At 43.0% G+C, this 27,309-nt stretch overlaps 2 pseudogenes; both read left to right on the forward strand.

Moving 5' to 3' along the window:
* Positions 1-1,476: 1,476 nt before the first annotated feature.
* Positions 1,477-3,001, forward strand: LOC150000038 (glutamine synthetase pseudogene; annotated as a pseudogene).
* A 9,272-nt stretch (positions 3,002-12,273) lies between these two features.
* LOC150000039 (olfactory receptor 2Z1-like) lies at positions 12,274-13,235 on the forward strand (annotated as a pseudogene).
* Positions 13,236-27,309: the final 14,074 nt, after the last annotated feature.

Below are 27,309 nucleotides of genomic sequence, written 5' to 3' on the forward strand. Positions count from 1 at the left end.
TATAACTTTATATATTTTTGCATGTACATTCTATTTCACAATAAAAGGTTAAAAATGTTGTAAGGGATACAAAAAATTCTTTGCAAAGTTAAACTGCTATATAACTGTATATAATTTATATGGATATATAGATATATACACATTAGTATATATACTAATGGGATAAGAGGATTTTATTACCCTGTATTCTTTTTTGTGATGAAATGTAAAAACAGATTAATTTTTCAATTTGGATGGCCTGCTCGAGATCTGTCTATCAAACAGCGTTTTCTGAGGGTCTGTTTTTGAGGCCAGCATAATAAAAATGTCATCTTATTTTTACACAACACCGTTGGCTTTTATGTAATGACCACTTCAGAATCTTTGTCTGTCTGATATTGAGTAACATGGTCTTCTAACTAATTCCCATACATTGTGTTTCCTCTGTTCTGGGGAAAAATGTTCCAGGAAGGTCGAAGGTAAAGACAAAGACTCCGTATCCCCAGACTCACCGTCTGGCCTCTTGGAAGAGCTGGGGAAGTAAAAATCAAGACCCAAGGAACATGCCAACTTATAAACATAGAATTAGCTAAATTTATTATCAAACAAAGAAAAGATCCAGAATGCATACATGTAACCGGCAAGTGGGTACAAAACTATAGTAGATTTTCATCTTTATTTACACAAATTAAAGCTATGGTTGATATACATCCTCTTCCTTTTAGCAAACAGTAAGCAGTTATTGAATTTGCCCTGGTATTTTGTATTAGTCATTACTTTTTATTTTCTTTATTTCTTGATGTTTTGGCATCTATTGTGGATCCTAGAGAGACTAGCCAACTTCTAGAGGAAAGCCAACAACTGGCCAAGGGGCATGCCTTGCATACGCAAAGCAGCCATACCCCCAAGCACCTCTTTTTAGGGCCCTTACACTTCAGTCTGATATCCACCTGCCTGAATCTCCCCTGGGCCAGGCTGTAGACAACCAGGAACAGTTGCCCCAGAGCCTACTAAAATTATTCATATTAGCTAACCCCAAGCCGGTTCACCCTGCCTCGCCCACTCCTTCCTCCCTCTCCCTCTGCCTCCTGCCCAACCCTGGTGCTTCCCTGCACCTGTGTCTAGGGTAAAACCATCCTTGATGACAGTCATTTCAAGGTCTGTGGGCCTTGCCATACCTGATTAAAACAAGTCCAGGTACAGCTATAGAATAAACAAGTCACAGGCTATAATGTACAGCATGGTGACTATAGTGAATAATACTCCATTGCGTATTTGAAAATTTCTAAGAGAGAAAATCTTAAAAGTCCTCATTGCAGGAAAAAATTCTGTAATTATATGTAGCGACCTATGTTAACTAGATTTACTGTGGTGATCATTTCGCAATATACACAAGTATTGAATCATGTAGTACTCTTGAAACTAATGACATGTCAGTTATACCTCAATAAAAAATAGCCCTCTCCGCACCTCGCTCTCACGGCCTGCTCGCCCCCCAGAACATCTTCCACCATGGCCACCTCCGAGAGTTCCCACCTGAACAAAGGTGTCAAGCAGATGTACATGTCCCTGCCTCAGGGTGATACAGTCCAAGCTATGTATATCTGGATTGATGGTACTGGAGAAGGACTTCGATGCAAGACCCGGACCCTGGACAGTGAGCCCAAGTGTATAGAAGAGCTGCCCAAGTGGAATTTTGATGGCTCTAGTACTTTACAGTCTGAAGGCTCCAACAGTGACATGTATCTTGTTCCTGCTGCCATGTTTCGGGACCCTTTCCGCAAGGACCCCAACAAACTGGTGTTCTGTGAAGTCTTAAAGTACAACCGGAAGCCTGCAGAGACCAATTTAAGGCACACCTGTAAGCGGATAATGGACATGGTGGGCAATCAGCACCCCTGGTTTGGCATGGAGCAGGAATACACTCTCATGGGCACAGATGGACACCCTTTTGGTTGGCCTTCCAATGGCTTCCCTGGGCCCCAAGGTCCATACTACTGTGGTGTGGGAGCAGACAGAGCCTACGGCAGGGACATTGTGGAGGCGCACTACCGGGCCTGCTTGTACGCTGGCATCAGGATCGCGGGGACAAATGCCGAGGTTATGCCCGCCCAGTGGGAATTCCAGATAGGACCGTGTGAAGGAATCGAGATGGGAGATCACCTCTGGGTGGCCCGATTCATCTTGCACCGAGTGTGTGAAGACTTTGGAGTGATAGCAACCTTTGACCCCAAGCCAATTCCTGGGAACTGGAACGGTGCAGGCTGCCACACCAACTTCAGCACCAAGGCCACGCGAGAGGAGAACGGCCTGAAGTACATTGAAGAGTACATCGAGAGGCTGAGCAAGCGGCACCAGTACCACATCCGAGCCTATGATCCCAAGGGGGGCCAGGACAATGCCCGACGTCTAACCGGATTCAATGAAACCTCCAACATCAACGACTTTTCTGCCGGTGTGGCCAAGCGCAGCGCTAGCATCCGCATTCCCAGGGCAGTCGGCCAGGAGAAGATGGGCTACTTTGAAGACCGGCGCCCCTCTGCCAACTGCGACCCCTTTGGGGTGACAAAAGCCCTTATCCGCACGTGTCTTCTCAACGAAACTGGCGAGGAGCCCTTCCAGTACAAAAACTAAGTGGACTAGACTCGCAGCCATCGAACCCCTTCTAATTAATTCTTCATCCTGCTCCCACTGTCGCCCCCCTCTCAGTTGTCGTAATAGCTGTAACTCAAAGGGCGGAACATCAAGGTCTTTTTGTATTCCTCGTGCCCAGTTAATATTTCTTGCTTTCTTTGGCCAGGTTAGAGGGGTCAAGTTCTTAACTCTTCCCATACACACACCCTTTCCCCCCCCCCATCACTGAAGCTTTCTAGTGCATTAGTGGGGAGAGGGCAGGGAAACATAACCACTGCTTCACTTAATCAGATGTTTGTCCAACAGGCGTAGCTCTCTGGACAGTGAGCATAGTATTTGTGAAGGGAGGGGAAGGACCTTTTTCTTCTTCAAGGTAGCTGAAGAGGGCGGGGCGGGGGGCTGGGCTTACCCTGTGGTTAGGTTAGATATTCCCTCTTGGTGGGAAGTTCCATTTCTTGAAAGGGAGAACTAGGAGAGAGGGGAGTGTGGGAGTCAGGGAGTCCGGCAGGAAGGTGCCCGTTGCGGCTGTGCTTCCCTGGCCTGGGGCTACATGTCCTCACCTGAAGGCAAGCTCAGCGGGAAGGAATGGGATGGGTAGCCCTACCTGAGAAGAAAAATGTCTCATTCCTTGGTCCTCCATTTATAACACAAATCAGAGTAGTATTTTTATATTTAAATGCAAAAACAAAAAATATATAAATATGGGTGTGCGGATATGTGTGCTTTTCCTAAAGGAGGAGAAACCATTCTGGTCACCAGGAGCCAAATTTGAGGCGAGTAGTCTGGCTAGAAAAAGGCTCCTTTTGAGTGGGGGGTGAGGGTGGAGATGCTTGAAAAGTTGGCTGTTAGGGGCTGTTCAACCCTCACTACCATTTAAGGGTTTCGCTGTGCCCTGCCCGTCCTTCTGGAGGGCGTGGGTGCTGGTTGGTTAACAGGAAGAAGGATGTTATAGCAGCAATCACCCGAGCCCCCCAGCTTTGATTTAAAGACACATGTATGCACAGGGGTTTAGACATATGAGTTGGCTGGTCAACTTGAGCATGTATGTTACTGACAAGGGGGTGTTGGGTTCTTTTCTGGGGGACTAGCATGTCACTAAAGCAGGCCTTTTGATATATTAAAATTTTTTTAAAAAGCAAAACAAGTTTAGATTTTAATCATATTTGTAGGGATTTGAAGACTTTGTTTTACAGAATTGCTTGTTTGCTCCCACGGTCTCCTTCCCGTCTCTGCTTTTACAGGAGAAGGGGAACAGGACTGGAGAGGAGAGGTCAAACACTTGTAATTTTGTATCCTGGTGTCTGTTCTGAGTGAAATATTCCTTCGTTAAGATTCCGAGGAGTTTTTTTTTTTTTTCTTTTATAATAAAAAATAACCCCCCCCCAAAATAGCCCCAGGTATATTTAACATATTTACATTAAACTCACTCATACAACTATAGCTGGTGTGGCTCAGTGAATTGAGCACCAACCTGCAAAGTAAAAGATCACTGGTCTGATTTCTGGTCAGGGCACATGCCTGGGTTTCGGGCCAGGTCCCTGGTTGAGGGTGTGTGAGAGGCAACCTATTGGTGTATCTCTCCCTCTCTTTCTCCCTTCCTTCCCCTCTCTCTAAAAATAAATAAAATATTTTTTTAAAAAATTACTCATACATCCTGTTCTTTATCAGCACCTCCTACAGTTGTTCCTGACAGTGCATCCAGCCCCATCTTACCACCTTCCTCAGTAAGGTTAGATTAAGTTCAGTTACCCACAGAGTTAAATTGTCTGATGCGGGATCTCTCCCTCACAGATAAGAGGAGGAAACCATCCTCCACAGCTCCCCAATGCCTGCACTCCAGTGGGATTCTAGGTTGAAGCATGATTTATGTTGAGAATTTAAAATACTTTACAAGCTTAACTGAGGTTTCTTTGTTGTTGGGCATGGAAGCTAATGGGATCAGAGGAACGGACCCCTCCCCTCCTGTGGTCAGAACATCAGGCCAGCCTGCAGCCTGTCCAGGCCGATGAAAAGTCTTCCTTGCCCAGCTCCTTGTCTCCTCTGCGTCCTGCCATCTGGGTGCAGGTCTGGGCCTGAGGACTTGACCTTCTGTGTGGTCCTCCAGCCACCTACCCAGACCAGGCGACAGACAGCTCCACTCTGAGCTGTCTCCACTGAGCACAGTTATTCTCCCCTAGCCCTTGAAAACTTCCTACATCTCTCTCTCTTCCTTGTTTGACACAGGGACCAAGATCTCTAGATGTACAGCTCTCTTTTTCTCTTTCCCTGACTTGGTGTTCTCGCCCATGAAGCATGGGCAGGTTCATGGAACCATAAAAACAAGTTCAGTAGCACCCCCTTATCTAGGGGGAATATGTTCCAAAACCCCAGTAGATGTCCAAAACCATAGATAGTACTGACCCTTATATATACAGGCAGCCTGTTTTATTGGGCTTCACAGATGTTGGGTTTTACATATCAAAGGCTAAGCTGATCAGAACTTAAATGTACCACTTGTGCTGGAAGCAGTCTAGGGGTTAGGTGTGTGTCCACAACCTTGGGCAGAAAATCATGTTTGGCAAGGCTGTGGCTGATACCCTTTGGCACCAGGGGCTGGGGCTTTCTCTCCCACCATCCTATTTGATGACATACCCTCTAAAGACACACACTAAGGCACTTTCCATTTCTTCAGTGGCCTTGCCAAGGTCCTCGTGGCGCCAAGGGCTTCAGTGCTTTACTGGTTTCTCTTGTGCACATGAGTGCTGTGAGCACCCTCAGAGAATAGGGACTTGAGAAGAGAATTACTCTGAATAAGTAGACTAAGTAGCTGGGCTATTTGGGGCTATTTTTCATTCAGAAGAAATTTTCTCTGAAGAACAGTAATGTAATTGTGTGTGTGTGTGTGTGTGTGTGTGTGTGTGTGTGCGTGTGCGCAAGTGTGTCTATGCTTAAAAAAAAAATCTCACATCCCCTTTTTCCAGAAGAGGAGAAAGAACTTAAAAAAATCCTCACCCAAGGATATATTCATTCATTTTAGAGAGAGAGGAAGGGACAGAGAGAAGAAGAGAAATACTGAAACATCTATGTGAGAAACATCCATCAGCTGCCTCCCAGACATGCCCAGAACGGGGATTGAACCCACAACCTTTTGGGGTACAAGAAATGCTCCTACCAACTGACCCACTCAGCCAGGGTGAAAGGAAGACTTTGGAATTACCTGACACAATTGTTTGAATTTAGATTTTCTGGAAAGTTCAATTATCCACCACAATGCTTCCCACTTTCCTGGAACTGAGAGTTGAAAACTATATCTCCTGGGATAATTCCAACCTCCAGGGCCCTAACTCCCATGGCTATTCCTTTTCTCTCTGACAAAGAAAAAGGAGATAAAAAGGAGCTTTCTGATATAACAATGTCCCCCAGAGCCTCTATCCTCAGGCAATTTTGTCAGTCACCCCACAGACGAAAGCAAGATTCATTCTCTGAAGGTGCTGGATTCCAGGCAGGCTTCATCAAGAAGATGCCCCAAGATAAGAACTGAAGTGTGTGTAGGTGCCAAGGGGGGTTCTTCCCGACACCAGCAAAGAGAGGTGAGAGTCTAGAACCTCTCTTCCTGTGTGGCTGGCTGTCTGGGTTCTGAGCACGATTAGAGGGGAGATATTGGTGGCAAGAAAGCCCTAGGAACTGATGGTTTTAGAACTAATTTTCATAATTACACTGAGTTTGACTATATGCAGGAATTTGGAGGGAACACAACTGTACATCGTTCCCTTCCCCAGCTTGCAGGTGTGCATCTGGCCAGTTGTTTTATCTCAGCCCATCAACTCTGCCACGAGTCTGAGCATGCCGGGTGTGTGTGTGTGTGTGTGTGTGTGTCTGTTTTAATCCCAGGCTTGAACTTGCATAGAAGCTGCTGAGCTGGGAAGACCTGTAGCTCTTGATCATGGCTGAGAGATTGGACTTAGGACATGCTCCCTGGCACGCCCCAGAGACGCCCTCAGCTGCCTTCTGGGGACAGTCTAACACACTGCCACCCTGACGCAGTTACAGAGATAAAATCAGATGAGCCTGGAGAGCCAGAGCAGAAGGCACCAGGCCTCTGGTGAACCACCCAAGGAGGGAGGCACACAGCTGGGAGCTGCTCGGAACGGGTGCAGCCCCCAGCGCTGTGCGCCAGTCCCTTCATCGCCTTAGCCCCATCATCACACTCGGTATTTTCCTCACAGATTTTATTCACTTGGAAAATACTTACAGAGTGCTTGCTATGCGCCTGGTGTGCTATGTGGTGGGGAGTGAGGGTCGACTAGACAATAAAAGCAAAAGTACTTTGTGAACTGGGCCCTTAAGTCACTCATTTCATTACCAAACTAGTTGAGAGGGAAAGGCAGGGCTGCTGAGTATCTAGAATGGGTCAGAGACACTTTTGCTTCCATGGACTTCTTCCTCCATGAAAAGAATAATGTTAAAAATTATATTTTATAGCTTGTTGTTAGTACAAAGACACGTGTACTCTAGGTTGGATAGAGTCATCTTTTTCCCTCTGAATTTAAAAGAAATCAAAACATGTTTTTGACTTCCTGTGTCTGGTGGAGAAAGGGCTCCTTCATGCTCCATCATAGCTGAGAGATGCTGTGAAGTTTTTATTGGCAACAGGGAGTCAGCCAAGCCCAATCTCTCTTCTCACATTTTCAGCAAAGGGCATCAGATCTGACATGCAAGCAGCAATGAGGAGAATGAGAAAAGGAAGGGTTTTGAAAAGTCAACTCAAAACACTGGCTGGAGGCATTCTTCAACCTAAGGGGTGAAGTTGCTGGTTTAGGACAAGCAGAGAATGAAGTCTAAGCCAAGACCTCTCTCTGTCCAACCCTGCCTGTCTGACTGGGGAAGGTGGGCTTAGTGGAGGGGACTGTCTTTTCCTTAAAATGTCCTAAAGGAGAAATGTGTGCAAAGCCCAAGGCAAACCATGGCAAGGGGGTGGGGGCAAGGGTCACAGTCCTATTAGAGAAGCTGCTTGCAAGGATCTCAAGAGCCAGAGCAGGGGAATATGCTGCTCTGTGGCTTCATCATTACCAAAGGGACTGCCTGGTAATTCTGGAAGGGAAGGCGAGATCAGAGAAACACAGCACTGAGTGCACAAGGAAAGGAAGGGAGCCCTTTATAGGTAAGACATTGGGGAGATGCCATATAGTCTTCAGAGCAGAGGATCTGAAGTACCAGAATCAGTGGTATTGAGTTCATATCATTTTCCAGACCAGTTGACACTTCCTGGAGGTAAACCGAAGTTCACTTACATGGTATTTCTCAAGGCAGAGACTGAGTGGCCATTGAGCAGTCAGCTGAGATACCCACCATGCCAGAGCTGGGTGAGTGGCCCGGGAGAGTGCTGGGGTGGGGTGACTTCTGCCCCAGGCCAGGCAGTAAGACAACTATCCAACTGAAGAGGTAAACATAACATGATTGGGGCAGGAAAGCCACAGGTTTACTTGCGGAAACAGGACCTGAATAATCCATTATCTTTTGTTGGAAAGTAAGATATGAAGGGAAATGCAGGTACTCTGAAGTTATACCAACTTCTAAAAATTGATTCTACCAGTTGTTGGCTGGGTGATCTCGGGCTAATGGATGAGTGTCCTGTGGCTGCTGTAACAAAGCACCACAAACTGGGTGGCCTAAAAAAAAAAAAAAAAAGAAACTTATTCTCTCACTGTTCTGGAGACCAGAAATAAAAACCAAGGTGTTAACAAAATCAATTCCTTCTGGAGGCTCTGAGGGAGAATCTGTCTGATGCCTCTCTCCTGGAGTCTGGTGGCTCTGGCGATCCTTGGTGTTCCCTGGCTTGTAGCTGGGCGACTTCAATCTCTACCTCCGTCCTCATGTGGCCATCTTCTCTGCTTTTGTGTGGCCTCTCTTCTTCTCATAAGGATACTAGTAATTGGATTTAGGGCACACCCTAAATTCAGAATGATTTTATTTCAAGGTCTTTAACTAATTGTATCTGCAAAAATCCTCTTTCCAAATAAGGTCACAATCACAGGTACCAGGTGGATGTGAGATTAGGAAAAACACTACTCATTTAATCCAGGATAGTCAGTTACTACATTTCTTTCAATTTCTGTTCCATCTCCCACACAAGACAGATAATAACAGCCACTGGTAAGAATCGAGTGGAAAAAAAAACAAAACACCTGTAAAATAGTTCAAATTATCTCACCCAAAATGTCAATAGTGCCAAGGTTATGAAATGCATGAATTGAAACTCATCAGTCATTCTCTGATCTTAGCATGGTGACTGGTACATAGTAAATGTTTAATAGAAATAAGCTCTCTTTTTCCCCTTTAAGTGGGGTTGGGGTTGGAGATATGGGTCAAAGGAACCAAGTACATTAGCCACCTGAAAATCCTTTGACAAGGTCCAGTGGGACTATTTAGCTATGAGTTGGCCCCAAAGGATAATGATTAAAGAACAAACACGTCTATATACAGAGACATGGAGACAATGCAATTGTCCAGGGATTTATGTTTGGACTAGTTTTATTTATATTTCCTTTTAAATGTATCTGGAAATTCAACTTCATAGATTAATCTCTAGGCATGTATGGGACATGAAGCTGAACGACCACATCAAGGGACTCAAGAGACCTTCCAGAAGTTTCCAGTTAAGGTCAGAGGAAGGTGTGGGATTTCAGTTGAAAGATTTCTCAACCTTGGCACTATTAAGATGCGCAACTATATAATTCTTTGTGGTGGGGGTCATCTTGTGCATTGTAGGATGTTTAGCAGCATCCCTGGTCTCTACCCACAAGATGTCAGTAGTACCTCCAATTGTGACAACCAAAAATGTCTCCAGAGATTGCAAATGTCTCCTGGGCAGGGAAAAGGACAAAATCACCTCTAGTTGAGACCCACTGAGTTAAACTCTTAACATGGGGATTGTCCTGTAGAAGAACATTACTGAGAATGAACTTAAATTGATAAATTTTTGCCATGCAACTGGGCAAGAGTTATAATATTGAATAATGTCAACAAAAAAAGCAGATGTGTATTGAGCTGCCTTATTAAATTCAAGACACAGAGCTAAGCACCCGGCATGCATTGTCCTACCATATGAAGGGGTTTCAGAAGTCACCCACCTAATCTTTTTTAATGCTTACATTTCTTCTACAATATGAATAATAGTTGTGAACTTAAATCAAGAAATTACCATATAGTGGTTATTGTGCTAAGCTTTTTAACTCATTGTCTCATTTAATGCTCATAGCTTCTCATACAAAGAAGTTCTCATTTATCCCCATAGACAGAAGGGGAAACTGAACTCCAGAAAGGTGAAATAACTGCCCAAGTTCATGAAGTCACAAGGCTATGATGAAGCTGCATTGGCATTCAAATATTGCTCTAAGCCCGGAGTGTATTCTCTTACTTATATGCCACAACACATTTCTTCTCCTTGGAATGACTTTCCTTTCTCTATCCACCTAGTAAAGAACCCTACCTGACTTTCAAAACTCATCACAAAGTGCCCCCTTCTGCAAAGCATTTTCTGACACCCTCCAGGCAGAGTTGGGAATGAGACCCCTGGAAACCCCCAGCATCATATATACATCTTTGTTGCATTCTTTTTCATACTGTCCTAAAGTGGTTTGCTTACCTGCTTGCTCCTCCTGTCAAACTCTAAGTTCTTTGAGGGCAGTGCTAAGAGGTCTTTGTATCTCCAGTTCATACATCATGGATTGAATAAGACAGACACCACCTTGTAAAGCTCTCCATTCAACCGTAATTGGCCTGTCTGGTTTCCACCCACAGGTAGAAACAGACAGTTGAATCTTCTCCCTCCTTCTTATAACAGTTAGATTTTGAGAGCAGCTCTGTCCTGTCCAGAGCAGCTGCCCTCAATCACATCATCCAAAGATGTTTTCTCCAGTAAGTTCCTAAAAGATCCCTCTGTTTATATTTTTTACATTTATTTCTATTTAAAACACTTACAGCTTACTTGCTTCTTTATGTCTTATGTCTCTCATGAGAGCAGGGACTTTGTCCATCCTTTTCACCACTGAGTAGCTCATGACTTCTTCAGTGATTGGCACTTAGGAGGAGCTGAATTAATTTTCACTGAATGAATGAATAATTGGAGACAGATAATAAAGTGCCTTTGTGTGATGAAAAATTAGACTAGGCAGTGATTTAAGAAGGGCTCACATGCTAGCTTTAGTGTGGCATCAACATTGGTGAAATGGAGAGATAGAGATGGAGCGAAGGGGACAGTCAGCCGTTAGGCAAGGGAAAGACCCTTGGCCAAGTTTTTTGATGTAGAAGGAACCAAGTCAGAAAAGATGAAAGATATGCAAGGTTAAGTAAAATCCAAAATCTGGGCAGCAGAGGGTCCTTTTCTTTTTTTAACCTCACCTGAGGACATTTTTTTCCCATTGCTTTTAGAAAGAAAAGAAGGGAGACATAGAAATAACAGTGCGAGAGAGAAGCATGATTAGTTGCCTCCTGTCCATGCCCAGACCGGAGATTGTACAAGTCTGGACAGTGATCAAACCCACAAACCTTTGGTTATGGGATGACACTCCAACCAACTGAGCCACCCCATCCAGGGCAGGTATTAAGTAGACACCACCCAACACTGACCCTTCCTGGTCTCTAAGCAGTCCACTTCCTTTGGACATCTGGTAAAGCAGACCTCTGCAAGGATCTGTGCAAGTTTGAATCCTCCTGGTCCTGAAATGCCAGCTTCTGTATACTTATCTATACACATCGCTGTTTTTCCTCATTGATGATGGCAACAGATGCCACACCGGCCCAGAAGTTATCAGTGTTGAAAATGATGTATATGAATAACATTCCAGGATGATCTGCAAGGTGATGTTGAAGGTAAGAAAGTCAAATACAAGTATTCTTACTGAAGTGGAGGCAGTCCCTCTGGATCCTTCATCTTCCTTGTCCACTGCATTCAGCAGACTTTTGTTGAGTACTTAGTACATGAGCATAATGTTCTCCATTCCCACCCTATAAAATTAAGCCTCAAAATGGTGTCTGATATTCCAGACAACTTGTCACTCACCACCCCAGACCACCTGGTTCCAACCTCTGTCACCCATATGTCCCTTTACAGTACAGATGTCATCCCACCTATGACTTCCCAGACATCAGCCCTCCCAATGAATTGAATTCAGAAATGAGAATTTCCTCATTGTTTTGGACTTAATATTCGATCCATCGTAATCACCCCTTATCATTTGACATATTTGAATATTATCATATTCTAGTCTATTCAGAATCCTACTTCTGCTTTGTCCCCAGGTATCTGGCATGAGGTGTATTCCAATATCCCACTGAGGCTGATTTTCACTCTGTACGTAGCTTGGGAACACACAGTTTAACTGCCAAGTACTAATGAATAGCTTGCCTGGAGGGTGAAGGCAAGAATTTTACAAAGAAATGGCAACAGCATGGCATCATTTTGCAGTTTTTCATCTCCTGACTAGATGAGGCATAATGAATCAATCATGGTATTTTTTTTCCTACTGAGACTGAATGTACTCATCATCCTTCTCAAGAGACCCCAGAAGCCACTGTCAAACAATTGAAGTTGGCATGTAAGGTGAAACTAGCCCCCCCCCCACCAGAGACTTCTTGCCAAATATCCAGTTCTTTCTGCAGGTGAATGATGCCTCCCAGAAGATGCAGGAATCAAATCAGTCAGTAACCTCGGACTTCACTCTCATGGGGCTCTTCAGCAAGTCAGGGCCACATCTGGTCCTGTTCTCCCTTCTTGTTGCCACATTCACCATGGGCCTTCTGGGCAATGCCATCCTGCTCTTCCTGATTCAGACAAACTCCCAGCTCCACACACCCATGTACTTTCTGCTCAGCCAGCTCTCCCTGTTGGATGTTGGCTTCCCGCTCATCACCATCCCCAAGATGGCAGCTGACTTCCTCCAGGGAAAGAGTTCCATCTCCTTTGGGGGTTGTACAGTTCAGATGTTCTTCCTGATGCTGTTGGGCGTCTCTGAGGGTGTCCTGCTGTCCCTTATGTCCTATGACCGCTACATTGCCGTGTGCCACCCCCTGCATTATCCTGTGCTCATGCGACGCCAGGTATGCCTGCTTATGGTGGGCACCTCCTGGATGGCAGATGTGCTTGTGGCCTCCATCCAGACCTCCATCACCCTGCACTTCCCCTCCTGTGCCTCCCATGCTGTGGATCACTTCTTCTGTGAGCTGCCAGCTCTGCTGAAGCTGTCCTGTGCAGACACCACAGCCTAGGAGTTGGCGCTGTCCATCTCAGGGGTACTGATTTGCTGCTGCCCCTGTCCCTCATCGTCACCTCTTATAGTCAAGTGGTGGGGGCCGTTCTCCACATGCGCTCAGCTGAGGCCCAACACAAGGCCTTCACCACCTGCTCCTTGCACATCGCTGTGGTGGGGCTTTTTTATGGGGCAGCCGTGTTCATGTACATGGTGCCAGGGGCGTACCACAGCCCACAACAGGACAACGTGGTCTCCCTCTTCTACAGCCTCATCACCCCCACACTCAACCCACTCATATATAGCCTGAGGAACCAAGAAGTTCGAGTGGCTTTGGTCAAGGTCCTTGGCAGAACTGATTTCAGATCAAAGAGAAAACCTTATGGAGGTTGCTGAATTGTCCTTTACATCTAAGACCTTTCTTTCATTCGCAGTCCATGTGTTGCAAGGTATACTGTGGCCACTCCCTTCTTCCTCCTAGACTCACTTTTTCTCTTGTGAATTTGTAGGAAACAAACAGTGATCTCAGTAACTTAGAAAAGAGGAGGGGTTGGGCTATTTAGTCTTGAGTAGAAGGAAATTTTTGCTATAAGAATGATACTCCAACATCAAAGATGGCCCCCAGATTATGGATATTTGGTTACTATTAATGTCCTGCCTGACACTCATTCTTATACATTTCTTCACAGTGAGTGGAGCGTTTGAGATCCAACCCTTAAAATCCAAGCAAGAAAAGGGATTCAGGGGCCAATGCTCTGACAGTGATGCTCAGACGGTCCCTGCCTGTGTTGGTTCTTAGCAGTGTCTTTGTCTGAGTCACATTTAGGTTTTACAGAAGTGGAGGACTATCACCCAAGATGACCTGAGTTGGACAGCCCAAGCATGTGTTACTTTTGCTGTCTCAGTTACCACAGAGCAGAGGTCTAAGATGGTGAAGCTCACTCTCAAATGAATGTCATGGTGATGTGTGATTAGATGTTGCCATTTGTAAACTTCTGTTGCCATCACCAATGGGAACAAGGTTAAGATTACTCAATTAAGAATTTCCAGGGGAATGATATCTCTCTGTTCTTTATCTTTGCAGACATGTTTATTTAATGTATCTTTGGATTAAGAATTACAGCCATTTCTATGTATACAAAGGCTGAGTTAGCATGTCATCCTAAGCATGTTTTTTAATCCTTGCCTGAGGACATATTTTTATTGTTTTTAGAGAGAGAGGAAGGGAGAGAGAGAAAGAGCGATGCTAGAGTGAAGCATCAGTTGATTGCATCTCATACGCATTTGGACCAGGGATCATATACACTTCGACCAGGGATCACATGCATCTGATGAGGAATCAGAGGTGTCCAGACAGGAGGCCAATCCCGCAACCTACATATGTGCCCCGACTGGGAATCAAACCCAAAAGATTTTGGTATACTATGATGCTCCAACCAACTGAGCCACACTAGCCAGAGCTGGTTGGTTTTATTTTTAGATATTGCATGAACATTGCAGAAAGAGTGAAAGACTTTACTCCATGTTCAGTGAGGAAAATGATGACCCCGGTTTCCCACTTCTCCTCCTCCTTCATCTACACCACTGACCTTGTCAGAAGGAAAAATCCCTCACCTTTTCCCCCTCCTCTTCTTCCTTCTCAGACACAGTTGAGATCTTTAAAAGATGAACTGTTTCATCATGAAGTTTTAGTTTTAGTAGGTAGTCCCAAATTACCCTGCAAAGATCGCCACCCATGGATGAGTGTTCACTTCCCCAAATATATCACCAATATTTTGAATAACAAAACATCACATTTTTGCCAGTTTCCTGGAGGAAAATTATATTTATTGGTTGTATTACTTTTAATACATCCCTGATTTTTTTTAGTGAGGGCACATATCTTTTCATAAGTTTATTGGACATTCAAATTTCCTTAACTATGGATTTCTTATGAAAGTATGGAGAGAAAATCATTAAAATACTAATCATGAGAAAGTTGGTGTGCCACAGTTTATGTAGCTCAGTGGGTTGGAGTATCATCATCCAGTAAACAGAAAGGTCACAGGTTCAATTCCCAGCCAGGGCACATGCCTAGGTTGCTGGTTGAGTCCTCATTCAGGGTGTGTGTGAGAGGCAACCGATTGATGTTTCTCTCTCACATTGATGTTTCCCTCTCTCTCTCTCTCTCTCCCCCCCCCTTCTCTTCCTTCTCTCTAAAAATCAATAAGCATGTCCTCGGGTGAGGATTAAAAGAAAGAAAAAAATTGGTGTGTAGTGTATACAGTGTAGATACACAGAGGGATGATTCACATTCTGAGAGGGATGGAGTGGGACGGTGCAATATTTCATCACATGCGCTACTCAGAATGGTGCATAATTTAAAATGTATGAATTGTTTATTTCTGGAATTTTTCATTTAATATTTTGGACTGCAGTTGCCCAAGGGTAACTAAAACAGAAAGGGAAACTGCAAATAAAGGGTACTATTGTATTAATATCAGACAAAGCACACTCAAAAGTAAGGGTAATTATCAGAGATAAAGAAGAATATTTCATAATGATAAAAAGGTCAAGTCATCAAGAAGATATATATATAAATGTTGTAGATGAATTCACTCCTCAGTCCTTTTCACATTAATCCCTAACTGTTCCGTGCGTATATTCCAAACCAATAGCTAGGGGTCGCTAGGGTTTCAAACACAGGCAGGTCGGGCCCAGTGGTTCTCAACCTTCCTAATGCCGCCACCCTTTAGCACAGTTCCTCATGTTGTGGTGACCCCCAACCACAAAATTATTTTTGTTGTTACTTTGTAACTGTAATTTTGTTACTGTTACGAATCGTAATGTAAATATCTGATATGCAGGATGTATTTTCATTGTTACAAATTGAGCATAATTAAAGCATAGTGATTAATCACAAAAACAATATGTAATTATATATGTGTTTTCCGATGGTCTTAGGTGACCCCTGTGAAAGGGTTGTTTGACCCCCAAAGAAGTCGAGACCCACAGGTTGAGAACAGCTGGTCGGGCCCAAGATTCTCCAGAGGCATATTTTGCCACTGAGAATACTGCCATCTCTAGGGCTCTTGAGGAAAATTCTCCCCTGGATAAGTGCCTCAGAGATCGGGGTCTCTCACCACCCTGGGATCAGCAGAAGTGGAGGAAAAGAAAAAAGAAAGAGCTGATGAGGGTTGCTTGCTTTCCTCAAGAGGTCACAACTAGCAATGATTCTGTCTAGAGCAGACAATTATTTGGCATCTCTATCTCTACAAAGCACTCAGAGCTTCACCCAGGGCACAGCAATTGGGATATGAGCGCTGAAGTTAATTCCTGAGGAAATGCAGACCTACCATCCTATCACTCAAAGCCTCAGACCCCATTCTGCATGCAACCCAGCTCACCACTCAACAGATAAATCCAGATCCAGAAAGCAGAACTATACAGGCCACCCTGTGCTTAGTGCCTGACATTATAGCTCACCTGCTAGATAAGGGGGGAGAGAGGTGAACAGGTGGAAGCAGAAGGAAAAAACAAGAGTTCTGGAGTCAAACAAAACTGCTGTGTGTCCTTGGGCAAGTAACTTTGCTTCTCTGAGACCTGACTTGTTTGTCTTTATATTGTATAAATAGGACCAGAAAAATCTTCATATATGTAAGCTATATTGGCTCTAATATTGTAATGTTTAGTAAGAGTGGTTTTCGGAACCAAGAAAACTTGAGCAACTTGACCCCTTGTGCCTCAAAGTCTTCCTCTAAAAAATAGGAGTAATGGAAAAATAAATAAAAGAATGAGGAGAGAACTTTGGGTACAAAGGCAGAGACGTATGTGAAGGGAATGTTGTGTTGGGGAGAAGAACACGTCTTTCTAATTGGAATTTGGGTTTCTTGAAGATAGAGCAACTATGAGAGAAGAGAAGGAGGAGCTGGGAGGCCATCAATGGCTTTAAGTTGATTTTCCACAGCCCCAAGTTGGGTTTGATCTACATTCTCACAGGATGCATTTCCCAGTTTGGACGCTTCGGGGCGCTGGTATATCACTGCACCTGAACCCAAGCTGTATTGACTCCGTCTTTCCCTTGGATCCTTCAGCTGCGAAGAGAGGGGGGGTCTGCTGCATGGGCAACAGCAGACCCTCCATATTACCCTGCCCAGGCTCTGTAGCTTCAGCGTCATCGCAAGATGTCGATTCAACACGGGAGGAGACAGATACTACCATGTCACTCCTGAGTCGGACTGCACAGCCATTCTCGACGGTGCAGATAGACTCTTAAGAAGCTACACCGATTCCAAGAAGCACCAACAAACAATAGGAGTCAAAAAAATGGGGAGACAGAGAAACAACCTCCCATCAAAAGGAAAGGTAGAATCCCCAGAAAGAGTGCTAAATGAAATAGAGGGGAGCGAACTATCAGATATGGAATTCAAAACATGGATTATGGAGAAGCTGAATGAGCTCAGCGGAAACTTCAAAGAACTCCAGAAAAACTACAAGGAACTCACAGAAAATTACGTGAGCATGAAAAAGGACATAGAAGCTATCAATAAGAGCCAGGAGGAAATGAAAAACACGATCTCTGAATTGAAGAACACAGTAGAAGGAATTAAAAGCAGGCTAGAGGAAGCAGAAGATCGGATCAGCGAGCTGGAGGACAACCTACACAAAAACTCCCAGACAATGCAACAAAATGAAAAAAGACTGAACAAGACTGAAGAGGTTCTAAGACAGCTGCAGGACAACATGAAACGTAATAATATCCGTATCATAGGAATTCCAGAAGGAGAAGAAGAAGAGCAAGGGATAGAAAACCTCTTTGAAAAACTAATGACAGAAAACTTTCCTAACATGACGAGAGAAAGAGTCACGCAAGTCCAGGAAGCACAGAGGGTCCCAATGAAGATGAACCCCAACAGGCCCACCTCAAGACACATCATAATTAAAATGGCAACATTCAAAGACAAAGAGAGGATCCTAAAAGCAGCAAGAGAAAAACAACTAATAACATACAAGGGTACTCCAATAAGGCTATCATCAGATTTCTCAGCAGAAACACTACAAGCCAGAAGGGAATGGCAAAAAGTATTCCAAGCAATGAAAAACAAAGGCCTACAACCTAGAATACTATACCCAGAAAAGCTCTCATTCAAAATGGAGGGTGAAATAAGGAGCTTCCAAGACAAAAGAAGGCTAAAAGAATACATCTCCACCAAACCAGCAATGCAAGAGATGCTAAAAGGTCTGCTCTAAGAAGATAAAGAAACAGAGAGAGACAGAGAAGAACACGAGTACAAAGGGGAAAAATGACAATGAATAAGTACTTATCGGTAATAACCTTAAATGTAAATGGATTAAATGCTCCAATTAAAAGACATAGGGTAGCTGAATGGATTAGAAAGAATGACCCACATATATGCTGTCTACAAGAGACCCACCTTAGAACAAAAGATCTACACAGACTGAAAGTAAAGGGATGGAAAAATGTATTCCAAGCAAATGGACATGAAAAAAAAGCCGGGGTAGCAATACTTATATCAGACAAAACAGATTTCACAGCAAAGTCCATAAAAAGAGACAAAGAAGGGCATTTCATAATACTTAAGGGAAAAATCCATCAAGAAGATATAACCCTTATAAATATATATGCACCAAACTTAGGAGCACCCAAATATGTAAGGAAACTTTTGAAAGACTCCAAGAAAGATATAGACAACAACACACTCATAGTAGGGGACTTTAACACCCCATTGTCAACAATGGACAGATCTTCGAAGCAAAGAAACACCAAAGATATGGAGGCACTGAACAACACTCTAGATCAAATGGACTTAGTCGATATATATAGAAGTTTTCACCCCAAAGAAGCAAAATATACATACTTCTCAAGTGCACATGGAACATTTTCAAAGATAGACCACATGGTAGGACACAAAACAAGCCTTAACAAATTCAAGAAAATTGAAATTATATCAAGCATCTTCTCAGATCACAATGGCTTAAAATTGGAAATCAACCTCAAGGAAAAAACTCAAAAACATTCAAACTCATGGAGAATGAATAACATGCTATTAAATAATGAATGGGTTAACAATGACATCAAGGAAGAAATCAAAAAGTTTCTGGAAACTAATGATAATGAACACACAACAACCCAAAACCTATGGGATACAGCGAAAGCAGTCCTAAGAGGAAAGTTCATAGCAATACAGGCCTACCTAAAAAAGCTAGAGGAATATCTAATAAAAAATTTAACCCTACAGCTACAAGATCTAGAGGAAGAACAACAAGCAAAGCCCAGATCAAGTAGAAGGAAGGAAATCATCAAGATCAGAGCAGAATTAAATGACATAGAGTCTAAACTAACAATTCAAAAGATCAACAAAAGTAGGAGCTGGTTCTTTGAAAAAATAAACAAAATTGACAAGCCTTTAAGCAGGCTCATCAAGAAAAAAAGAGAGAGGACCCAAATAAATAAAATCAGAAATGAAAGAGGAGAAATCACAACTGATACCACAGAAATACAAAGGATTATAAGAAATTATTATGAACAACTGTATGGCAAGAAATTTGACAACCTAGAGGAAATGGACAGATTCCTGGAAACCTATAGTCTTCCCAAACTGAATCAAGAAGAAGCAGAAAGTCTGAATAGACCAATAACAGCTAGTGAAATTGAAGCAGTAATCAAAAAACTCCCAGCACACAAAAGCCCTGGACCGGATGGCTTCACAAGTGAATTCTACAAAACATTTAGGAAAGAACTCCTATCCTTCTCAGACTATTCCAAAAGATACAAGAAGAGGGAAGACTGCCAAACTCATTCTATGAAGCCAGTATAACCCTAATTCCAAAACCAGGTCAAGACACAACAAAGAAAGAAAACTACAGGCCAATATCGCTGATGAACATAGATGCTAAAATCCTCAACAAAATATTGGCAAACCGGATCCAGCAACACATTAGAAAGATCATACACCACGATCAAGTAGGATTCATCCCAGGGATGCAAGGATGGTTTAACATTCGTAAATCAATAAACGTAATACACCACATAAACAAAATGAAAGACAAAAACCACATGATAATATCAATAGATGCAGAAAAAGCATTTGATAAAGTACAACACCCATTTATGATAAAAACTCTCAGCAAAATGGGAATAGAGGGAGCATACCTCAACATAATAAAGGCCATATATGAGAAACCTGAAGCCAACATCATACTCAATGGGCAAAAACTGAGAGCATTCCCCCTGAGATCAGGAACAAGACAAGGATGTCCGCTCTCCCCACTCCTATTCAACATAGTCTTGGAAGTTCTAGCCACCGCAATCAGACAAGAAAGAGAAATAAAAGGCATCCAAATTGGAAAAGAGGAAGTAAAACTGTCATTATTTGCAGATGACATGATAGTGTACATAGAAAACCCTATAGACTCCACAAAAAAACTACTCGACCTAATAAGTGAATTCGGCAAAATAGCAGGATACAAAGTCAATATTAAGAAATCAAAGGCATTTTTATACACCAACAATAAAAACTCAGAGATAGAAACTGAAAGAAAAATTCAATTTACCATAGCAACAAGAAAAATAAAATACCTAGGAATAAACTTAACCAAGGAGGTAAAAGACCTGTACTCAGAAAACTACATAACATTGAAGAAAGAAATTAAAGAAGATACAAATAAATGGAAGCATATACCATGCTCATGGATGGGAAGAATCAACATCATTAAAATGTCCATACTACCCAAAGCAATTTATAGATTCAATGCAATCCCTATTAAAATACCAGCAACATATTTCACAGACCTAGAACAAATACTTCAAAAATTTATATGGAACCAAAAAAGAGCCCGAATAGCCACAGCAATTTTGAGGAAGAAGAACACAGTAGGAGGAATCACAATACCTGATATCAAACTATACTACAAGGCCACGGTAATCAAAACAGTCTGGTACTGGCATAAAAACAGACATATAGATCAATGGAACAGAATAGAGAGCCCAGAAATAAACCCAGGTTCATATGGTCAACTAATATTTGACAAAGGGGGAAAGAACATCAAATGGAGTGAAAAGAGCCTCTTCAACAAATGGTGTTGGGAGAACTGGACAGGGACATGCAAAAAAATGAAACTAGACCACCAACTTACACCATACACCAGAATAAACTCAAAATGGATCAAAGACTTAAATGTAAGCCGTGATACCATAAAAGTCCTAGAGGAAAAAATTGGCAGGAAAATTTCAGATATCCCACGTAGCAACATTTTCACTGATATATCTCCTAAGGCAAGGGAAATAAAGGAAAGAATAAACAAATGGGACTACATCAAACTAAAAAGTTTCTGCTCAGCTAAAGAAAACATCAGCAAGATGAAAAGGAAACCAACCATATGGGAAAATATATTCGCCAATGACATCTCAGACAAGGGATTGATCTCCAAAATATATAAAGAACTCATACGACTCAACACCAAGAAGACAGACAACCCAATTAAAAAATGGGCAAAGGACCTGAACAAACACTTCTCCAAAGAAGACATACAGAGGGCCCATAGACATATGAAAATATGCTCAACATCACTAGCCATCAGAGAGATGCAAATAAAAACCACAATGAGATACCACCTCACACCAGTCAGAATGGCCATAATCAACAAATCAACAAACAACTTGTGCTGGAGAGGATGCGGAGAAACGGGAACCCTGGTGCATTGCTGGTGGGAATGCAGACTGGTGCAGCCACTATGGAAAACAGTTTGGAATTTCCTCAAAAAACTAAAAATGGAACTGCCTTTTGAACCAGCAATTCCATTACTGGGATTATATCCGAAAAATCCTGAAACACCAATTCAAAAGAACCTATGCACTCCAATGTTCATAGCAGCACTATTTACAATAGCCAAGTGCTGGAAACAACCTAAATGCCCATCCGTAGATGAGTGGATCAAAAAACTGTGGTACATTTACACAATGGAGTTCTATGTAGCAGAAAGAAAGAAGGAACTTCTACCATTTGCAACAACATGGATGGAACTAGAGAGAATTATGCTTAGCGAAATAAGCCAGGCAACGAAAGAAAAATACGTTATGCTGTCACCTATTACAGGAAACTAATGAACAACACAAACAAATGAGCAAAATTGAACCAGAGGTATGTAAACAAGGAGTAGACTAACAGTAACAAGGGGGGAGGGGGGAGGGAGAAAAGGGGGTAAGAAGGGGAAGTGTAAAATCAAAGAACATGTATAAATGACCCACAGACATGGGCAACTGAGTGGGGACTGAATGTGGGGGAAGGGAGGGGCAGGATACAGGGAAGCAAGAGGGGAAAAAAAAAAAAAAAAGAGAGACAACTGTAATGGAAAAACAAACAAAAAAATTTTTTTTAGTGGGGGAAAATGAAAATATGAAGAATGGAAATGCCAGTTCAGTGAATATTAGAACAAAGATTTTCCTTCACGTTGTATATTTTTCTCCCTATTTGATCTCTCCAGAGTTTGGCATTCTAAACAAGTAAGTAATGACTTAAGTTTCTTTGCATAGACCTAATAAGACCAGTTGTTAATAGAGGTTCCTTTTTCTGAACAAGCCTTTGACTGGAATGTCAAGCCTAAAGGAGACATGCTTGGGCTCAAGTTGTTACCAAAAAGCCCTAAGGAACTGGGAATGACTTTCAAAGGTAATAAAAGCCCGCGAAATAAAAGGCCTGCTGCCATGGTTGGTTGTGCGGTCCACAGCAATCTCTCCAGGGAAGGAACGAAGGTTGTTTTCCTGAAAGATGGCTAGAAGGGACCTTAAGGCACAATGGAAAACCAGAAAGACTTGGAAAGGACAGGTGTGTACAGGCAAGGATGAATGCCAGGTATGTGGCCCAGCTTCTGTGCACTGAAGAGCAGACTGAGGGCCACCCTAAATGTTCCTTGGGTAAGTTCCGGCAAAACAGAACTAAAGATCATAAGTGATCATTTGCTGCTCTTGTTATGCTTATGCAAATGAACAGGATAAATTAAAAATGGACTTAATGTAGTCCCTTTAAAGACAAGGAGAGTAATCTTAGGGAGAAAAATCAGTATTCAAGGAAAATCACAATGATCAGTGGCAGACTGTAAAGTAGGGCAGCTAACCGTCTTAAAAGTTTCTTCTCATTTAAAAAATGGTTTCACTTGAAAATTAAACCATATCTGTGATATCACCAAAGAGATTCAAGTTGCAGGCAAGTAGAATGTCAAGTGCCTTGCAACTGTATGTCTTCCCAATAAGACAGTCTTACAGATTTAGAGACTTTTTTGTTGGTTATGTTACATAAATTAACATGTGTTTTCTGTTTTCAAAGGGCATAAGCCTATGACCGCATTACCTGAGTGATTGTCTGTACGCATAAGCCTCACTTAATCCTCTCTGCAGCGCTGCCTCCGGAGACTCAACAGTTTGGCTGAACTAAATGGCTGAGTTGGTGAAGAATGGGGTGGTCTGTGGGCTTCACTTTAAAACTGAATTCTCTTTTCTATCCTAATGGCTTGGACAGAAAGGGCCCAGAGGTCTGAGAGGGGGGAAACATAAACTATTTCCCTCAGCCCAAACTAAATAAAATGGGCAAAAGGGTTTTGGACAGGAGAGATGTGCCTAGCACACCTTCCTCCAAAGAAGCCCTTTTTTTTTTTTTTTTTTTTTTTCTCCTAATGTGGAACATTGAAAAATTAATCCCTGCCTTTTGCCACCTAGTAGTTATGGATTGAATGATGCTTTTTAACCCTTTTTGCCAAATCTGTTGCCCCCAGAACACAACAAGGATGCCAGCCTGCTAAACCAAGCACGCCGTTGTCCGGAGACAGCCAACTGACCTGGAGTCTGCATGATCCTTCCCCATGTGGGAAGGCCACCCTCCCCTCCACACCCCCACTCTTATTAGGGATTTCTGGACCCAAGGGTAGGTAGGACGACGACCATGTCCAGCTTGAAGCAGCTAGAGGAGCTTGAGACCTTCGCCCATTGTCCTTTACAAGATTACAAAGGGTCTTAATATCTGAGAGGGAGGGATAGTTATTTTTTACGAACCATGGGTATGGACTTGGGGGGGGATGCTGGGGGAGGGAGATACTGGGTGGAGGGGAGTAAAGGGGAAAAAATTGGAACTACTGTAACAGCATAATCAATAAAATATATTTAAAAAAAAAAAAAAAAAGAAGCTACACCATCGTCTCTCGAGACGGACGGCTGCCGACGACGACGAGTAGGTTTCCTGATGGTCTGAAATTGTTCAAGACCAGCAAAAAATGAAAAACCACAGTCGGGTATTTGAAAATATAAAAACAAGTCTGTTAAATCAAAATTAAAACTTTCGAATGAAATTTCTTCTTAAGCTAACATGATGTCAACTTCATTCATTTCCCCAAAATATCATTATGTTGAAAAGTTATCTGTGGATTAGACGTTCTCCATTTGCAAGAATTCCTGGAGATGCACAATAAGTAAATGAGTTTTTCATGGCACCTAAATAATTTTAAAAGAAAAAGTACAACCATCTTTTCTACTTTTTTAAGCAGCAGAAGAAATAGATATAATGTTGGTGCTTTTTAATATGTTCACCATGAGCCAGGGCAGGACCCCCAAGAGTGCAGGTGCCCAGGGAAGCCCTATCTAGCCTCCTGCCTTCACAAATGCTGTTCCTTTGGCCTGAATCACTTCCTTTCTCATTTTGGCCAGCTAAACTCCCATTCATTCTTCATTCTTCATGTTTCATCTCAGGGTCACCTCTTCAGTGACACCTATCTCTGACCACAGATTGCGCCCTTGTGACCCTCTCTCTTAGCATCACATGCTTCATAGCCTACATCACATTATAATCATAAAATTTATGATTTGTGCAAGTATGGATTCCTTTCTGTATTCTCCACTCAACTGTGAGCTGGGTGAGGGGTGAGATGCTTTCTTCACCTGGTTCAGGGCTTGGCACACAGTAGATGCTCGATAACAATTGAATGAATGAGTGAGTGAGTGAATGAACAGGTTCATGAGCAGGTAGATCTGTTCTTTTTAAAATATATATATATACTTAATTTATTATACTGTTATGGTTGTCCCAATTCTTTTCCCTTTTTTCCCCTCCACAGAGTGACACTTCTCCCTCCAGTTGTCCCCCCCCCTTAGTCCATACCCATTGGTTGTGCATATAGTTTTTCTCAACATCTTCCTGTCTACTCTGCTTCCTTCTGCTATGCTTCTTAATTCCTGTACCATCTCCCTCCCTTTCCCTTCCTCCTCTCTGCTGACCTCCCCCCAATATGTTGTCCATACCTATAATTCTGTTCACACTTTCATTGCCTACGTAGTTTGCCTTTGTTTCAATTCCCTAGCTTCTGTTGTTGGTTGTGATACAGTTTTCATTTTAATGTTGATAGTTTTGATCCTCTTTCTCCTAAACAAGTCCTTTTAACATTTCATATAACTGTGGTTTGGATCTGATGAATTCCTTCAGTTTTACTTTGTCCTGGAAGCACTTTCTCTGCCCTTCTATTCTGAATGACAGCTTTGCTGGAAAGAGTAATCGTGGTTGTAGGTTTTTGCTTTTCATTACTTTGAATATTTCTTGCCAGTCACTTCTTGCCTGCAGAGTTTCTTTTGAGAAATCAGCTGAGAGTCTTATTGGGATCCCTTTGTTCGTAATTCTCTTCTTCTCTCTTGCTGCTTTTAAGATTCTCTCTTTATCCTTAATTTTTGACATCTTAATTATAATGTGTCTTGGTGTGGTTCTCCCTGGGTCCAGTTTTTTTGGAACTCTCTGTGCTTCCTGGACCTGTAAGTCTATTTCGTTCCCCAAGTGAGGGAAGGTCTGCTTCATTATTTTTTCACATAATTTTTCCATTTCTAGTTCTTCTTCTTCACCTTCTGGCAACCCTATGATTCAGATGTTGGCCCGCTTATAGCTGTCCCATAGGTTTCTGAGCCTCTCCTCATTTTCCTCACTTTTTGTTTACTCTTTCTGCACCAGTTGACTGTTTGTTCCTTCCCTATGTTCCGATTTGTTGATTTGATCCCTGGTTTTCTTTCCCTCACCACTTGTTTCATGTGTATTTTCATTCATTTCAGCAGGACTAGCTTTCACTCCTTCCATGTCTTATTTAAGATCTGCTGTTAGGTCTGTAAGCATTCATATAACCAAAGCTCTGATCCGTTAGATCAGATATTTGCTGTCTGGTCAGTTGCGTGACTGGGATCTCTATCATGATCTGTGCCATCCTGACAGTTTTGTGTTTACCTTTGCTTCCTGGGCGGGGCTGTCACACCTTCTATGCTATATGGGCGGAGCCCCATGCACTCATCACTACCGGGCGACCTTTCTCACCACGCTGTGGCATTTTGTGTGAGGACGGGGTTCCAAGATGGATTCTTGCCATTTACTCTCCTCTGAGAGACTAGGAGCTTCTTCCTCCATCCCCACTCCCTCTGGCCTTCACAGTCCGAGACAATAGGGGTCTGCCTTCCCCAGCATTGGAATCACAAGCTGATGGGTCTGGTCTGCAGCTGGGGGTGCTCCATAGATGTTTCTTGCCTCTTTTTAAATACAGGTGTCTGTTCTTACCACCGTCCCGCCACCATCGCCACAGCCACCACCGCCAGCACAGCTTGACCTCTCCACGCTGGCTTTACCCCTCCTACCCATCCAGACAAGCACCACTTGTTTATAACTTCATACGTTGGACTTCAATGTAGCTTTATTTTCTGGAACTTCTGGTTATTTCTGGTTTTGCGATAGATGTATTCCTTAGTTGTGGAGGAAGATGGAGTGTGTCAGTCTAGGCCTTTCATCTTGGCTGGAAGTCTAGATCTGTTCTTGTACAGTCTTTCCACCCAATTCAAAATTCATATGATCCCATTGCAAAAACGTGAATACTGGCTCCCATGATCCTCTGGGAAACTCATGGTTATTGTTTCAACAGCAGTGCCTGTCCTCCTGCCAGTCCTCTGTGCCCAGCCCCATGCTGAGTAGTACTGGGGAAGCAGAGAAAGCTCCTTTCAAGACTCTGCCCTTGAGAAGTTCCAATTGGGGTGGGAGCAAAGAGCTGGACACAGATACTACTGGCCCAAATGTTGCGGATGGGCCAAAACGAGGGTCCCAGGATTGGTGAGCAGAGAAGGGAAAATGTCTTGAAGAAAAGAAGAGCCTTTGACCTTGCCTGGAGAGCAGAGTGAAGGAACCATAAGTCTGGAAGGATGGGAGCACTCCTAGCAGAGGGGCTGCATATACAAAGATCCTGAGGCTTAAGCACGACTTTAGGATAGAGGGTATGGGAACTAACTGTGGAGGGGACTGGCAAGGTCAACTGAAACCATGTTGTAAATAGCCCTGATACAAGCAGTTGAGGTTAGAGTACATCCCACAACAAGAGAATGGACCAACATCAGCTGTTGTCGAAGTAGGGCAGGCAGGGTAGACAAGTTGTTCCAAGGAGAAACAAGAGGCGGCTGCTGGAAAAACAGTGG

This window comes from Furipterus horrens, unplaced genomic scaffold (assembly GCF_987537825.1).
Source record: "Furipterus horrens unplaced genomic scaffold, mFurHor1.1.pri manual_scaffold_10, whole genome shotgun sequence".
Lineage (NCBI taxonomy): Eukaryota > Metazoa > Chordata > Mammalia > Chiroptera > Furipteridae > Furipterus > Furipterus horrens.